The sequence below is a fragment of the Ceratotherium simum genome, chromosome 1 (genome assembly GCF_057802395.1).
Source record: "Ceratotherium simum simum isolate JZ-2026a chromosome 1, ASM5780239v1, whole genome shotgun sequence".
Classification (NCBI taxonomy): Eukaryota; Metazoa; Chordata; class Mammalia; order Perissodactyla; family Rhinocerotidae; genus Ceratotherium; species Ceratotherium simum.
The window spans coordinates 60,772,565-60,789,328 of NC_141900.1; the positions used below are offsets into that span (position 1 = coordinate 60,772,565).

The following is a 16,764-nucleotide window of genomic DNA, read 5'->3' on the forward strand; positions in this document are numbered from 1 at the left end:
TTTATTAATCATGACATTAGGGCACTGAGAGATCTTGTATGGCTTCCTCTTGTGCCATACAGATTTCACACACATACGGGTGCGCGCGCGCACACACACACTCAAACTCTTTTTGCCCTTCATTTTGGTTTGTGTTTTTCCTCGCTCTTTAGGAGAAGGCAGGACAAGGAATGTTTTTCCCCCATGTGTATTCACAGATTTCATACTTTTCCATTTTCTTTTCTCTTTTCTTTCTGTTGTGATTTTTTTGATAGTGGTGGGGGTAAAGGAGTATAGATGGAAAGATAGGACTTCAGCAGTAAAATGCCAGAAAGATCCTTTTGGCAATTACGTAAAAAGTTATGTTATTATTTTTTTTAAAAAGCGGTCGAGGGGGCAGGGAAACGTTAAAGGGGAAATAGTATGTGATTGAAACTGCTAACGAGCCAATGGTCAGAGCCAGGCAGAATCTGGTTGTTAAGGATGCTGCCCTAAAATTTATATCAATCCCAGTCTTCCTGCCTCCCCACAACACAGCACATTGAACAGGATAAAATCCAGGGTGTAAGGACTTATATCAATGACCCTAAAACTATTTTAGAAAATCAGATTTCATTGTTCACTCCTTCAGAAGTCATTACTGCTTTTCTTAAAACCAGGGCTCTGAAATTCCTCATGGCATGGGGCAACTTAATGGTTCAACATGTGTTGATATACGAATAATCTTAGGTCAATAAAAAGTTAATGATAAGGACTATTGGTTGTATGTAAGCTTAAGTATTGACTGACTCAGATACGAGAAGAATAGGGTCTCTACATTTCTTCTTAAATTACCTTCGTTTAAAAGGGGGAATTGTGTAATTATTGGCATAAATCTTAACCAGTAGCAATTAGTCATCAGTGTTCATTCGTAATCTATGACCTACTATGTATATAATGCTGTATTAATGGTTATAATAAGAAAGTCAAATAACTCCTCTTGGAGCTTACCATCTAAAGCAAGATGTCAGAGGTGCAACTTTAAATAGCCTTGCAGATATATTTTTCTAAAAATGTAGACCTGAGATAGTTATGCAACCGCTGTCAGTGCTAAGCAGCAATAATTTGAATTAGCATCGTAGTTTTTGAGTAGTAAGTTGTGTGTTTAATTTTTGAGAAATTTGTGCTGACTCATGCATTTTAGACCTGGCTTAGTATTTTTTTGGTCCTAGGTCTGTGAGACAGTTTGTCCTTTGCTTTGAAGCCGTGTGTGCTGGGCTGCCGATAGTTTCCGTCTTGAATATCTAAGCTTTAACCGCACCTGCTTCTAGGCTCCTTAGCTCCAGGAGCACATTTTCAGCAGAATTTGCTCTAGGATGGTGGTTGAGTCTAAAGTGCTTTTTCTATCCTTTACATGGCATATGGGATGGGCATATGCATGCAAAGAGCCCGGTACTATTGTTACATTTAGCAAGTGCCTGTTTAGAATAATATTTGTTGAATGAATGCAATGCCTGAGGGATAGGAAATATTTTGCTATCCCTTAGCCTAATGAATAAAACAATGCCCTTGCCTGTATTTTTATTTTTATTTGGCTTTGTCTTAGGTTAGGGAGAGTTGTGTGGCAGGATTTTTTCTTTCTTTCTGCCATGACTCCATTCAATGAGCTGGTTTTCTCCTTTGGTTTTAAATCTGTTAGGAACCAAGTCCACATTGTTTTTTTTGGTGAGGAAGATTGGCCCTGGGCTAACATCTGTTGCCAATCTTCCTCTTTTTGCTTGAGGAATATTGTCCCTGAGCTAACATCTGTGCCAGTCTTCCTCTATTTTGTATGTGGGACGCTGCCACAGCGTGGTCTGATGAGCAATGTGTAGGTCCGTGCCTGGGATCTGAACCTGCCAACCCTGGGCCTCTGAAGCAGAGTGCAGGAACTTAACCACTATGCCACCAGGCCAGCCCTTTGTTGAGTTTGGTGCACTAGGATGTGCAGCAGTAGTTTGGTCTCTTGTAGGCAACAGTGGTTGCTGAGTTGTGAAGGTTGGAAGCTTGTTGGCTGAAGCCCACAGCTGTCATGCACACCAGCCTGTGGTTGACTGAGCTCTGCCACAAGTGCCAGGGACGGAGATGGCAGAGAGGTGCATACATGGGGTCAGAAGAGGAGGAGGAGAGGTCAGCTAACGGACTAGAGATTATCTGAGGTTATCATTGTGAGGGGGACCTTGGGGGGCCTGGAATCTGTGCCCCTGGTGTCAGGCAATCTTGACTCGAATGGCTAAATGTTAAATTAACATTGTTCTCGACCAAGAGTTGGAAACCTTCCAAGGACGCCTTAGAGGACCTTTGTAGTTTTCCTCTTCTTGAGCAGTTTCTCGTTCGCTGGCCTCCCAAGCATTGCAATTCATGTTGTAAGGTCTTCCCTACAGTCCTTTCAGGCCCTGGAGTCAATCTTTCATGGTGTGTGTTTAAAGGCTGTAGCAGTGTCTCCTGCTCTGTGTTTCTTTCTGTGTCGCACTCTGCCAGCTGGGTGAACGTTGGGGGGAGCTGGCAGCAAGGGGAAGGGGCCGAGGGAAGGTGGTGAAAGGCGTGCTCAGAAGTATCTGGCTTTGGATTTTACAGAAGTTGATAGCATTCGGCTTAGTGACCACAATTCAATTATGAGCACCGCACAGCTATCCTGAGTGACTATATTCTTGCCAAAAACTGCTGTGTAAAGGCGGCTGCATTTTTGTTAGCCTTGCCTGATGGATTTTTAAGTATATTAACCACATACGTTCACACAAAGGGGAAAATTTACGGCCTAAACAGAGGGACCTAAATCCCCCAGGCTAAATAAACCCAATGAAAACACAAGAACTGCATTTACAGGCCTCCTGAAGATAAGAATTCAACCTTTAAAAAGGTTCCTTCAAATGAAAAATGGATGGCTGAGCTGCTAATGGCCCAGTAACCTAGGAATTTAACCCCTCCCTAATGTGCAAGGACCTTGGGTCAGGTCCAGCTTCTTGGGATGGGGGATTCTCATCCCCGGCTTCTGCACAGTTCTGGGCCTGGAAGGTCCATCGTGGCCTTGGAGATTTAATGACCACTTTGGAGGACAGACTGTCTTGGCAATTTTTATGTTACCTCTGTTTCTCGTGTGTGTGTGTGTGTGTGTAAAGGAGAGAGAGAAAGAATTGTATATGTGTGCAAGTCTACGGGGAGAGAGGCAGGGCCAAGGTAGGGTGAAGTGTGTGTGTATCTCCAGCTTTTCCCACTTAGAATTTTGTTGAGGTGAGAGACTGAAGGGAACTTAGTCTTCTCCTTAAACTTAGAGGGAAATACAAGTCTGCTGCTTAAACAGGGAGGAAGAATTAGAAGGCTAAGAATTTACTTCTTGGAATTACTCCTGGAAGTGTTTCTCTGCAGAAATGGGTTACCCATTAGGGCAAATATGAGGCAATTGTTCTTCCCCAACATCTCAATCTTCTGGTGGAATTGAGGTCCCTGAAGCTCATCACCAGTAAATCCGCCACAATATGAAGGACAAGCTACAGGGATGTCCGTGAATCACCCTGTAGGTGAATTCATGTCTCTGTTGTAAATCATTTGAATGTTATTTTTAAATAAATATGGTGGGTGGGGAGCAGGGTTAACTGCCAAGGGGGCAGGGGAATTTTTTAAAGTTTAGAACTGTTCTATATCTTGGTTGCGGTGGTACTTACATGACTATATGCGTTTGTCAAATCTCATAGAACTGCATATTAAAAGGGTGAAATTTGAGGGCAACCCCGTGGCGTAGCGATTAAGTGCGTGTGCTCTGCTGCTGGTGGCCCAGGTTCGGATCCCGGGCACGCACCGATGTACTGCTTGTCAGGCCATGCTGTGGTGGCATCCCATATAAAGTGGAGGAAGATGGGCATGGATGTTAGCCCAGGGCCAGTCTTCCTCAGCAAAAAGAGGAGGATTGGCATGGATGTTAGCCCAGGGCTGATCTTCCTCACAAAAAAAAAAAAGGACAAATTTTACTATCTGTAAATTATAACTCAACAAGCCTGACCTCCTTAAAATTAGAAATGAATAAATATATAAATAATGAATGAATATTCCTTTCACTTGGCCCCTTACTGCTTTGCCAGCCAGCAAGACATTTAGACGATGCCTCTCTCTCAAAGGAAGGACACCACACAGTCAACTCCAGCCTCTGAGCTCATGATGCCAGTAAAACTGTTCCAGAAAAAGCAGAGATGGTGTGTGTTTCCTTCTGGGACAGATGACCTAACCCTCCAGGTAGCAATGCCCTTGTATGGTTAGCACAGGTAGGGAAATACCTAGCTTCATGCTGACTCACCAGGTACAAAATCATTTCTCTGAATGAGTCAGAATCACAAATATGTTCTGAACCATCTCATGTGTCCTGCATTGTGAAAGGCTCAGAGCACCAATCAGGATGTCTGCTTGCAGGTCTGGCTGGCTGGCCCTATATGGATAACATCCGCAACCTGCAGCTCTCTTGTTTCCCAGCGTGATCATGTTCAAGTTAAGCTCTCTAGCTCACTCAATTACATACCCATTTAGGGATAGGAGAAACTTATTTAAATTTATGCTCTACTAATGTTGTTGTTTATTCAGTTATAACCTAATAATGATAGAATAAAATGCTTCAATGTTAAGTGTATTCCTGGACATTGGGAGAGGAGGCGTGTGTGTGTGTGTGTGTGTGTGTGTGTGTGTAAGGATAGAGAGTTAAAACAGACTTGGGCAATGTAAAATACCACAGAAAGTAGGGGTTTCCAAGGAAAACATGGAGAAACTCTGTATGAGAATCTAATGTATGCTGTAGCTTTTAAAAGGAAACATTAATAGTGAAGCATGCCCTCAAAGGGCAAGCCAGTAATAAATTTCGTGTCAGAAATTACCTGTCAGTAGGATTATGTTAAATAATGTTGAATTGTTATTAGTCGGAGGGGAAAGAGGAGAGTAACTTTCTTAAAAATGTTCAAAGAGTGTCTTGTTTCACACACAAATCCCATTATTGTTTAACAGGATCTTTGTGCTTAACCTTCTCAAAGATGTATTGAAAATTTGGACCATTTTAGTTTATTCCCCAAATGCAGCCATTATAGGAAAAAGAAGCCAAACTCTTCCAATACAGGAATTTGGAATTACCCAGAGGACCAGTGTATCTTATTAGACATCCATTGTAGAGTATCCTGATTGATAAATGTATACCTGGTTGCTGGAGCTACAAAGGAAGATGTCTTCCCTTCTGTGACTCAGCAAAGCAGGAATGAAATAGCGGGGACCCCTTTTTCAACATTTAGAGCATTTTGCTTGTTTTGGCCAAATAAGTAAAAATATGTTTTTCCCCTTGAAAAAAGTCTCATTGCAAATGTGTGACTGTCTAAGAATTTTTAAGGCTCATTGCAATATATTGGGTCTGAACCTGACGATACTCATTGAGCCAGGGCCCAGAACCTCCCATAGATGCAGTGAAGATGGAGGACTGATGGGAACAGAGTGTGAAACACAACTGAGGCTTAAATGTGAGCTAATGCATTGTCACCGGGCCCTTTACAAAGGGCCACTTATGACTCATAGGTGTCAAATCATCTAGTCATTACTCCCAGAATAAAAGATCATTTCGACTTTATGTGAACTGAGTGAAGAATGATTGCTGCATTGGATTGGGTTTTTGAAGGACAGAGTTAGAGGTAAGCTTTGGGATCTCTCCATATGCTTTGATTTGACCCATCAATTATTGGCCATTACCTGGGTCCTTTTTGGAAATTGTCATATTCAACGACGTATTTGATTTCATGACATTCAGACGAGATCTTGCCAGTGAGTGTCTGCATGAGTGTATTAGGCATTTGTGAAAATCTTTATTTCTTCAGGCCGTCAAATCTCAATTTTAGTAAATGACCCCAGCAGTAATTTAGAAATGGTCTTGGGGTGGCTTAGAGTCATAGATGACCTTTCCAAAGTGCAAGCCAGTGCATCCTTTCAGCGACAACTTGCAATCCAGAGAGGCTTTTTGCCAGCCTGGAGCGTTTGGATCTGTTTCAGGAATGCTATGTCTTGGGGGTAATAAGTACAATAGTATTTTAAAGCTCGTTCAGATGGCAGTCATTTGTGCTATCCATTTGGGATTTGATCTTGTGGTTATGGAATGATCTTTTAATTACATTGCAAAATATATAGTTTCACAATGTCTTGTTATGAGTTAGTTAAAATATACAGAGGCTAGGCTGCTGTTATCACCCATAACATAGATAGTGAGACCAAGGCTAAGTCAGTGAAACCATGCTTTTCCCTTGAGACATCACCTTCACCACCAGCAGGTCCCTGTCCTGGTCTATTGTAGCTTCAGTCAAAGCAGATTAGATACTCTTGTTATAACTTCCAAGAGATTCCTCATGCCCCATTCATAATGAAGGTTCCTGCACTTCCAAAAGCTTCTTACCTTCATGTGAAATCCATCCCTATCTTTCAGCTTTTTTTTTTTTTTTACCAATTGAGAAAAGCTATCTTTTGTTATAATTGTGAACAAAGCTTCTTAAAAATTTTTTTATTATGGAAAATTTCAAATGTGTCCTATATGTACAAAGATTAAGAAAATGACCCCTCTGTGAACTCACCACCCAATTTAAAAAAAATTATCAACTCACAGCCAGTCGTGTTTCATCGGTGTCTCTACCCACTGCCAGCCTTTCCCAAGGTTGTCTGAGGCATATCACAGATATCATAGCATTTCATCCATAAGTATTTCAGCATGTCAGTATAAAAGGTAAGTATTCTTTAAAGAAAAGTAACAACAATACCATTTTTCTACCATAGTTTCTTAATATTTTAAAATATCCTTCAAATTTCTTTATTGTCTCATAGGATTTTTGCCCTTTATTTTTCTAATTAATTAATTCACTTCATGTTTCTTGTATAAAAACACTAAGGTGTTTTTATGGTGGTGGCCACCACTGGAGCCTGTGTCTTCTGCAGGGGGCCTCGAGTGTGAGTCTGTAGGAGAAGGTCACTGAATTCCTGGTACGCAGACTGAACACAGTCTCTTTGCAGAAGCCGGGGGTGAGATAGCTGTAGGTCTTGGAGATGGCGTCAAAGGTGGCCTTGGCATAGTTGCCCATGATGGCAGCACAGCCCCTGGCCGAGGTGTGGCCGTCATCCAGACTGGCCAGCAGCAGCAGCAGCTGACTGGGCACAGAGGCGGAGACAGTCCCCGTATCTCCGGGAATGGGATGAGGCATTCAGCGTGAGGGTGGGCACCTAGCGGGGACAGTGTGGGGCTTGCCCATCTTGTTCCCCCAGAAGCCTCCCCGCACTGAGACAGTGGAAAGCCTTGGCTAGGATGATGGCCCCGTGGACCAGAATGGCTATCTCCTTGGAGCACTTAACACGCAGACCAACATGGCCCATGGTAGTCCCAGATAGCAACAAATGCCTTGTACCTGGTCCACTGGCCAGTGCAGTTCTGCTTTTGAGTAGGCATAATCTTCAAAACCTCATCCTCAAGACAGCCCCAGGAAAAAAGTCAATGATTTCAGACTCCTTTATGAGCAAGGAAAAGAGAGCAATCTCCTCTAGGGATTTGCTCTTCATGTCCTTAGCCAGGTGGCCCAGCTTGGCCTTGCTTCCTCGAGCTCCATGGTCGGGCTGGGCTGCCACTGCCTCACACTCGAGCACTCCAGGAGCACCGGTGTACCGCCACTATTTGGGGTTTTCCCAGAGAAGAAGTGCCTTCTATTTTAATCAGGACTGAAGTAAGTTCCACACATTGCGATTGACTGACATGTCTCTTAAGATGCTTTCAAATCACAGATCTGAGCCCCCGCCATCCTTTTTTGTTTTTCCTTGCAATTTATTTGTTAAAGAGCCTGTAGAGTTTTGTACACTCTGAGAACTGTTGATTCCATTTCCATGCTGTCAGTTTAACAAGTTCCTCTGTTTCTTGTATTTCCTGTAAATTGGTAATTATGGGCTTTCTAGATCTAGAGTCAAGTTCAATTTTTTGGCCAGTGTACTTCACAGGTGATGTGGAGTAATTCTGTTGGGAGGCACCAACTCTCTGCTTATCTCTCTTTGGGATGTTGTCAGTCTTTGCCTAGATCCATTATTTCTTTAGGGATTGCAAAATGGTGAAGTCTAATTCTAGCATTACTTCTTCATTTATTAGCTAAAATACCTCTGAAAAGAGAACCTACTCTCAACTATGTGGCTGCCCTGAAGCCCAGTTCTTAAAGTCTTCCTAAGTCTTTAAGTCTTTAAGACTTCTAAAAAGCTTCTTAAAGACTGTGGCCCATTTATTTTAGTGTCAGAGAGACATTCTTTTGCCTAATAAGTACGTAAAAACAACCCTTCACCCATAAAGGGTGGTATCGTGTAGAACATAACACCAGGCTAGGGTCTCAGGAGTCTTGGCTGTAACTCTGACATCTGTATGATGTGGGACAAGTCATTTAATTCCTCAGAGCTGGCAGGCTCCAGACCCCTACCTACACTTCAACCAGAGAAGCAGTTTTTATCTAATTTTATTTGAAAATATCAGGCCATGATTTTTTAAAATTGTGTATAAAGACTCTATCACTAAGGTCTCTTTCAGTTAAAACATTTTATAATTTTCATTTAGGATTAAAAATATATGTTAGTCCATATTAGGATACTTAGGAATCTGATGACCAAGAAGAGCTGTCTCTAAGAATGCATTATTTCATTTATTCATCCGTTAATTCAGTAGTTCATTTATTTTTTTTATTCTTTAAACAAGTGTTTATGCTATCCAAGTATCTATAAAGTCTAAAGCTTGGGAGTGAGCCTTGTGGGCAATAATCTTTTGGGGACTCTCCTGGAGGTGCCATTCTTGAAGCCTCAGCCTGAAGTTCAGAGAGTTGAAGAAAGGATGCTGGGATGCCTGGAAGTTGTATTGACATCATCTGTGAGAGTGAGCCCATGTACTTGAGAGCTAAATTTGGAATTTTCTCTATGGAAAGTCTCCTTGCTATGCAGAGCCAGCGTAAGGGATATTTAACAACATCCCTGAGAGAGAAAAGCAATTTAGAAGAACATCTGGAAACCTCTCATTAATTGTTTGCATGATAAAGTTAATCTCCAATTGTAGAGGAAAAATACCATCAATGATCCTATTTCCAAACTCCTCCTCCACCTCTTCCTCAGTTCTCTTTTACCCATACAACCAATGAATGAATACAGGTTAGAAGCACGAAGTCTAATTTTAGCACAGTCCCAGGTTTCAAGTAGGAAATGTGGACTCTGCTTTCTCATTAATGCGCCTTAAAGTCCATTCTGGGTACGTGTATTAAAAGGGGCTCAGACTGAGGGGATGAATAGGGCAAGGAAAGCAGAAAACAGAATTCCAAACCCATCATTTAAATCATATTGGCTTGTGACAGAAGCAGCATAAAAATAAAGTCGACAGTTCTCGCCTCTGAAGCTAGGAGCAAATGGGGGCTTCCCTTCATCACAGTTTCACCCAGTACTTAATCATAGAAGGTGCTGCTGCTTAATAATGTAATAATAGAAGCAGTTCCTGGCAAGAGATGTTATGAAACAACCTTAAGAGTAATAGGGGGAAAAAGAGCAATACTCCATTTAACTAATTCAGAGCCTTTCTTGGAGGCCGTGAAGTTCTCAGTTCAATTTAATTATCACCAACAAATATTTATTTATTCACTTGATGAATATTTATGGAGTGGCTCCTTTGAGCAGCATGTGGTGTAGGTGTCACTGTGACACAGAGATGACAAGAAGCAGTTCCTTATGAGCTAGTAGGGCAGAGACAGTTGGCACAACTCACTATGAAACAGGGCAAACTTTGATAGAACTGCATTAAAGGTGAGCAAAGGAGAGCTTTATGAGGATACAGTAGGAAGAGATCAGTTCTAGGTGGAGGATTGAGGGCCAGCTTGGTAAAGGAGATGGCATTGAAGCTGAATGTGGAAAACCAGGTAGAACCTCACCTGGAGAAGCTGGCAGGGAGGGGGCAGTCAGGGCAGAGTACACACAGTGAGCCGGGAAAGGACGCGGGGAACAGCTGTCCACACTGGCATCTGTGTCTTCTTTGAAAATATTAGAGCTTGGAGTCCGTGTGTGTCACTGGGTGAGGCGATGATGCTAAAGAAAAAGGAAGAGATATTCTAAAAGTTTCCCTCATTTGTATCAACTGCACTCCTACTGATCTTGTCAGAAATAGCATGTCATCTCAAACTCGGGAAAAATCAGTTTCCTTCTGTTTTTCCCCTGCATCAACACATCTACTTCTCTGTCAAATGCAGCTCCGATTTCAGGACAGGTGTTGCCCTAGGCTCCCTTGAGTAGCCACCCACACGGTCAGCGGTTGTCCCACTTTTCAGGGCTCCAGGCGGCCTGTGGCTTTGCCCAGCTAATCCTGTAGGACTAGTAGGATTCTCGGATTCTAGATCTATACACAGATACAACCACACACAGCTGGGGCAGGCATCCCATCCCAGCGAGCACTATCTCCGTGAACCTCCCCTGGGAGGTGGAGGCCCACCAGGCCTTGGGTAAACATCCAGCCCTGGCTAGACAACACCTCTAACCCCTCGATTCCTGCCTAACAAGCTACCATTGGGGTTAGGCTGGAGATCACAATATAAATCACTTTCTCAGTTTGATGAGAAGGGGGAAATTCCTTGCAATTGGAAGATGGGTATAGTTCAGAAATTGCAACTTTCTCTTCAAGACAACAGTAGTCGTTCTCTAGATGTGCAGAGCATTTTATGATTTATAAAGAACTTTTAAAGACAGGATCTAATTTGATTCTTGTTACAGAGTTTATCATTATTCTCACTTTAGAGATAAAGAAATCAAGGGGTTCTTTCATTAAGGTAATAAAAATACCTGCTTATTGGGCACATTGCCAAGTCTTGTTGTAAGCCCTTTACATTGAACTCATTGAAGCCCCTAAATTGTCCTATGAGGTAGATCATTGTCATCCTCATTATGCTGCCAAATAAAACAGGCACAGGGAAGTTATATAACTTGCTCCATGGCCCACAGCTAGTAAATGGTAAAGGTGGGTTTTGAATTCAGCCAGCATGGCTCCAAGATTGCATTAGGTGGCCCATAGCTGGGTCTGGAAGAGAAGAGTTATCTAAATGTACCATTCACCCAGCCAAGAGGATTCTTGAATATCTCAGGGAATGTTCCCCAATGGCAAAGGTTTCTGCTGGGCAAATGCCTTCTCTCTTATTGGCCTCCTATAACTGGGGTGGATTTTGAGAGAGCTATTAAGGAGAAAATTGTTTGGTGCCTGTTTGTTTTCCCCTCTCATTCTACATTGAGACAGACACCATCCTCTTCAGTGAGAAAACCACACCCTGTTTCCCACCCCTGTTTCCGCAGGTTGAAAATGAAGCAAACCTTGGACACAAGAGAGCATTTCCAAGTCTTGTGGGGAGCAGAGGCTCATGGGGAAACACAGCACTAGAAAACCTAGATTATGTTCACGTGCTAATGGTGTGATCTTCGGCTAGTCGTTATGCCTCTCTGAGCCTCAACTGTATTAAATAGTGACTTTTCTGCCTATCGCAGGTTAAAAAAAATATATAAAAATTACTGTGACATCTGTAGCACACCATACAAATGTAATCGGTTACTATTGTGCTTTGCAGTTTCTAGCCAGCAGTTACTTTTCTCAAACCTCATCCTCGTGCCTCAATGCAAGAGACTTTCTTAAAAATGAAATTTGACGACAGCTTGTAAACTTCTGCATCCTTATAATAAAATGGACTTGACTTAGTGAAGATTCTCAAAACGATAACTTGTAAGATGGTACAATAATTCATCCCTTACAGTTTGAGCCAGGGATATATTTAATCTCTATAGATAAGAGAAACAACTTTTGCAATCTTCTCATAGGTTCTTCTAGAAAATTCAGGATACGTAAAACTTTTTAGATTTTTTTAGATTTGAAAGGATTTGCATTTGAGGAGATGAAATCTTGATGAATGGAAACAATATCATGTAGTAGTGAAGAGCGTGGGCTTCAGAGACAAGTGGAACTTCCTTACAATAAAGAGAGATGGGCTTGAGTGCTGGCGCTACCACTTGTTGCTCTGAGACCTTAGGCAAGTGATCAAGCTCTTGGCTTTGATTCCTCCCCTGAAAGATGAGTGCATTATAATAATTAACTTTATAGGTGTTTATGAAGTTTAAATGAAATAAAGCACGTGAAGCATTTAGCTTGGTAAATGCTCAAATATTGTTAGTTTTTTCTGAGAAGAACATGGTTCTGTTGTCACTATTTCAGAATTTCCTTCTTTGTAAAGGCTGAATAGCATTCCATTGTATATATATACCACATTTTCTTTATTCAGTCATCTGTTAATGGTTGTTTCCACATCTTCACTACTGTGAATAGTGCTACAATGAACATAGGAGTGCTAATATCTCGAGATCCTGATTTCCATTCTTTTGAATAAAGGGATTCCTGAATCATATGGTAATTCTATTTTTTTGAGGAACCTCCATACTGTTTTCTACAGTAGCTGCACCATTTTGCATTCCCACCAACAATGTGCAAGGGTTCCAATTTCTCCACAGCCTCTCCAACATTTGTTGTCTTTTGTTTTTTGATAATAGCCATCCTGACAGGTGTGAGGTGATAGCTCATCATGGTTCTGATTTGCATTTCCCTCATGGTTAGTGATATTGAGGTTTTCTTTTTTATATACCTGTTGGCTATGAGGACATTATGCTAAGTGAAATAAGCCAGTCATAGAAAGACAAATACTGCTGATTCTAATTATATGAGGCATCTAAAATAGTCAAATTCATAGACTCAAAGAGTGGAATGGTGGTTGCCAGGGGCTCAGAGGAAGGGGAAATTGGGAGTTACTAATCATTGGGCATAAACAGTCAGTTAAGCAAGATGAATATACTCTGGAGATTGGATGTACAACATTGTACCTAGAATCAACAATAAAGTGTAATAATAATATATAATAATGTGTAATAAAGTATAATAATACACTTAAAATTTTGTTAAAAGGGTAGATCTCATATTAAGTTCTTACAAAATAAAATTTTTAAAAAATAGTTCTGAAAATTGGAAAGGTCTGCCTTCTAAATACAGGAAAAAATGTGTTTCAATATGGCTATCCTCACAGAATTGATCAGTTCTTAAGACTGATATGATATAAGCCTAGAATTAGGTACAGCATTGGCTAGTGACCTTTTGATAATGCTTAAATAAGAGATTAATCAATGAGAAATAATTAGTTAGGAAGATAAAATGCATTAACATGGTAAATTATTTTGTAAAGATTTATCAATAACAGGACCCTGGTACTTTACTAGGTGAGTACCCAAACAGTTGGTCTTTTGATATCATTTGTAGGATAGGATGGTCTCACCAAATCCCAGATTTGGATCTCCATGAAACCTCCATCTTAAACTAAATCCTACTCAATAGCAAATAGATTTTGATATTATTTGCTTAATATCAAAATTGTTTGCTTAAATTAAGTTTGCTTAAATTAAGTTTGCTTAAATTACTGTTTGATTTAAACAATAAATAAAAATTGTCTCCATCAAATATATAGTTGGAACCCAATCAGTGAAAGACTTAAAAATTAATAACTTAGTGGAGTAGTCAATGCCAAGTCTCTAATTTATTCTCTGTTATTGAGGTAGCATAAGTAGAAAGAACCTATTCTTTGGAAATGCCAAAAATAACTACTACAGAGGTCTTGATGCTGATATTGTTGAGGTCTTTGTTTTGGAGCCATCTAGTAAGAAAAGCTGCCTTGTAAGGAATTCCATTTATTTCTTCAATATCTTTATCCACTTGGAAGAGGTGATCCCATTTATACCAAGTGTCTCAGTGAACAGTGCTACAAGGGAATTCTATTATTAAAGGGAACACTATAGAGTCCACATTTCCTGTGAAGTCATATCCACCAAAGCCGTGTCTTAGCATCTCCAGTTCCTCACACAGGCCTGGTGCCTAATGAAAGATCATCATTGTCTCTGGAAGGAATCGTCTTAGGTGATGATGGCGTTGTAGGGTAATAGTTCTTAGACAGAATTTGTATTTAGTCTTATAGAGATGCTAGGAGCCATATATCCAGGAAATGCCTAAACCTTTCATTTTTCTGTACCTGGCCCCAGGCTCCTTCCATTTTGACCCTCTTATTGGCATCCAGAGCCATCATGGTCAAGGGGAAAGAAGCCACAGATTGACCTGAATTTAATAATAAGCCTGTCCAGCCAACCACTTTAGAGTCAGAAGGTGTCTGTACAGAATGCCATGTCCTCTGCCATAGAAATGCTGTTACCAAAGAGAGAGTCAAATGGAAAAAGGGACATAGCCTGTGATCCAGTTAGTATTGAAGTTGAAAGAATGCTTGCTGGCATTCACATTTTACAAAGCCAGTGAGGAGTCCCTAAAATGAATTTCACCTAAACCAAGTCCCAAATTTGGAAATGAATGCTAATCGAAAAAGTTATGTTAATCGCTACTTCCAAAATAATTTCAGAATGACAAGGACATTTCCACGTGCCTAATACGGCAGCATCTCCCAAGGGCCATCAGAACTGAGTGGCCTTGGAATTGTGCAGTGAAATGAGGGAAACCCCTAGAGATGTCGAGACTAGAACCAGTCATGAGGTCCAATCTAGTCTTGGCTGGCCCTGGGGATTCAGAGGGGTCACAGAGAATCCTGCCTCTCTGGTAGAATAATGTTGCCTGGTCAGGTGGTGTGTAAAAAATTATTGGCATGCAGGGTTGCTGAAAATTGTTGAAAGCCAGAAAGTTTGTGTTATGGTAGTTATGAACAAAGGAAAGTATTTACAATATCCCTTTTGCCCCAAAATAGATTTTAACCACTATACAACCACAAAGGAATGTGTCCATTCATTTCTAAATGGGTCGTCTCCTACCCCCATGTTTAGGTCATAGCTATTTCTAGACTTTCATGTGACAAGACCTTCACAGACCAAATTCAGTAGTGTCACCTTTGGAAGAAAGTGGCTGCATGCACTGTGGTTTTCCCTTGTTTATTTTGTCTTGTTTGGTTTTACACAGCCTGTATCACTAGCCTCTGAATCAAGGTCAGAAGATTGAATTCAACCCCATTCCTTTAAAAGAGCAATAAATTCATGCCAGCACCATGATCTCACCCCCTGAGTAGCAGAATGTGTCTGTGGTGTGCCGTGAAGTCAGCCTTCCAGATGCAAATGCTCTGTGTGACCCTGAAACCACACCTGAAAGACAGGATGGTGTCGTCATACCCGCATGCGTTCTGAGTGTAGCTTAATTTATTAGGGGTAACATGTATCTAGAGGTGAAAAGACAACCAAAATGGCTGATTTATTGTTTTAATTGAAGAGCCTGCAATCCAAATAAACTATATCAATGGAAAAGACTCATCCAAACACCAGAGTGGAATTTCCTAATACTCACTGCCAATTTACTATCTAGTAGATGGTTAGGAAGTCTCAGGTGGATTCTAATTGTACGAGGGCCAAGAAAGATCTTATTACCAGGGCGGAGGTCAGTGATTAACACTGTGATATGAAGTCATATTCCTTGCAATGCAGCTCTTTGCAGTGGGCCAGTTTTGAGATCCTTGTGCAGGCAATGTTGACATGTTCGCCTGTGAGTGAAACTCGGATGAGGAGGGTGGCAAATTCCTCTTGTCACAATGTGAATTCTTATACACACACACACATTCTCTCTCTCTCTCACATATGCAGAGACACACATGCACGCATGCACCCTTCCTCCCTCCAATCATATATCTCTAAAAATGTTCATTGCATTAGCCATGCAAGAGGGGAAAGAAAACTTACCAACCTGTAGCCATCCGGCAACTATTTACAATACTATGAAGACACGCTCTAGCAATGAAGGGGCCCCCAAAGAGGGGAGAAACTGCACCATCCTGTAACTGCCAGGGCTGAGAGGAACAGAGTTGTAGCTCACATTTCTTTTATTATGTGTACCAAGTGCTTTATATGCATTATGTTATTTAATCCTCACATTAACCTCCTGAGGTAGCGACTATATTTATTTCCATTTTACAGGTGAAGAAACTGAGGCTCAGAGATGTTAAATGACTTATTTATGGTCACACAAATCCACTCTAAACCACTGTGCAATGCAAGCCAAAATACTCCCACCTACTACTTTACAGGGGAATGTACGGAACGACAACTTGTTACTCTGCACCAAATACTGTCTCTGCTTACATATGTGTGAATACAGATACGCCTATAATACGGTGGGACCCAAGTGTGCACTCATAGATGGACACTCACACACTCTCACACTGGTTGTCCTGTTGCCAAATGTTTTGCCCTTATGATAGCCTCTGGTCATATTCTGATATTTTTAGCCAGAGTTATAATAAAAGAATCCTTATATTTCAAAATAGCTTTACAGATCAAACTCTGCACAATCTGAGATGCTGCTTCTCTGTTTGGTGAGGGTTAAATGGTTGTCTCAGGCCAGGGTTTAGTTCACATTCTATAAATGGCTCTTACTCCTTGATCTGACTCACTGTATGTATTACAGCAAAGTCACTTACAGATCAATTTATTTTTAGAATCTTAAAGAAACAGATTCTACAGGGAGTGTTTGTTTCTGACCACAGGCTAATGTGAGTGAAAACATATCTCGGTGAGGAACTTTCTTTCCGTTTGATTCCTCTGCCCACGGCTCTCTGTTAGTGATAGGTCTTCGCATGTTGTGTTAAAATGTTTTGAATTATTTAAATAGCAGAGTGGCAGAATTTTATGCCAACATCTTACCTAGTAGAGGAGTTCTGTGGTGTA

General features: G+C 41.1%; 1 protein-coding gene and 1 pseudogene across 2 annotated transcripts in view; one reads left to right on the top strand and one right to left on the bottom strand.

Moving 5' to 3' along the window:
- The window catches only part of CREB5 (cAMP responsive element binding protein 5), a 390,264-nt gene that overhangs the window by 185,590 nt on the left and 187,910 nt on the right, over positions 1 to 16,764 (top strand). The window lies entirely within an intron of this gene.
- Positions 6,883 to 15,225, bottom strand: LOC147918224 (small ribosomal subunit protein uS5 pseudogene; annotated as a pseudogene).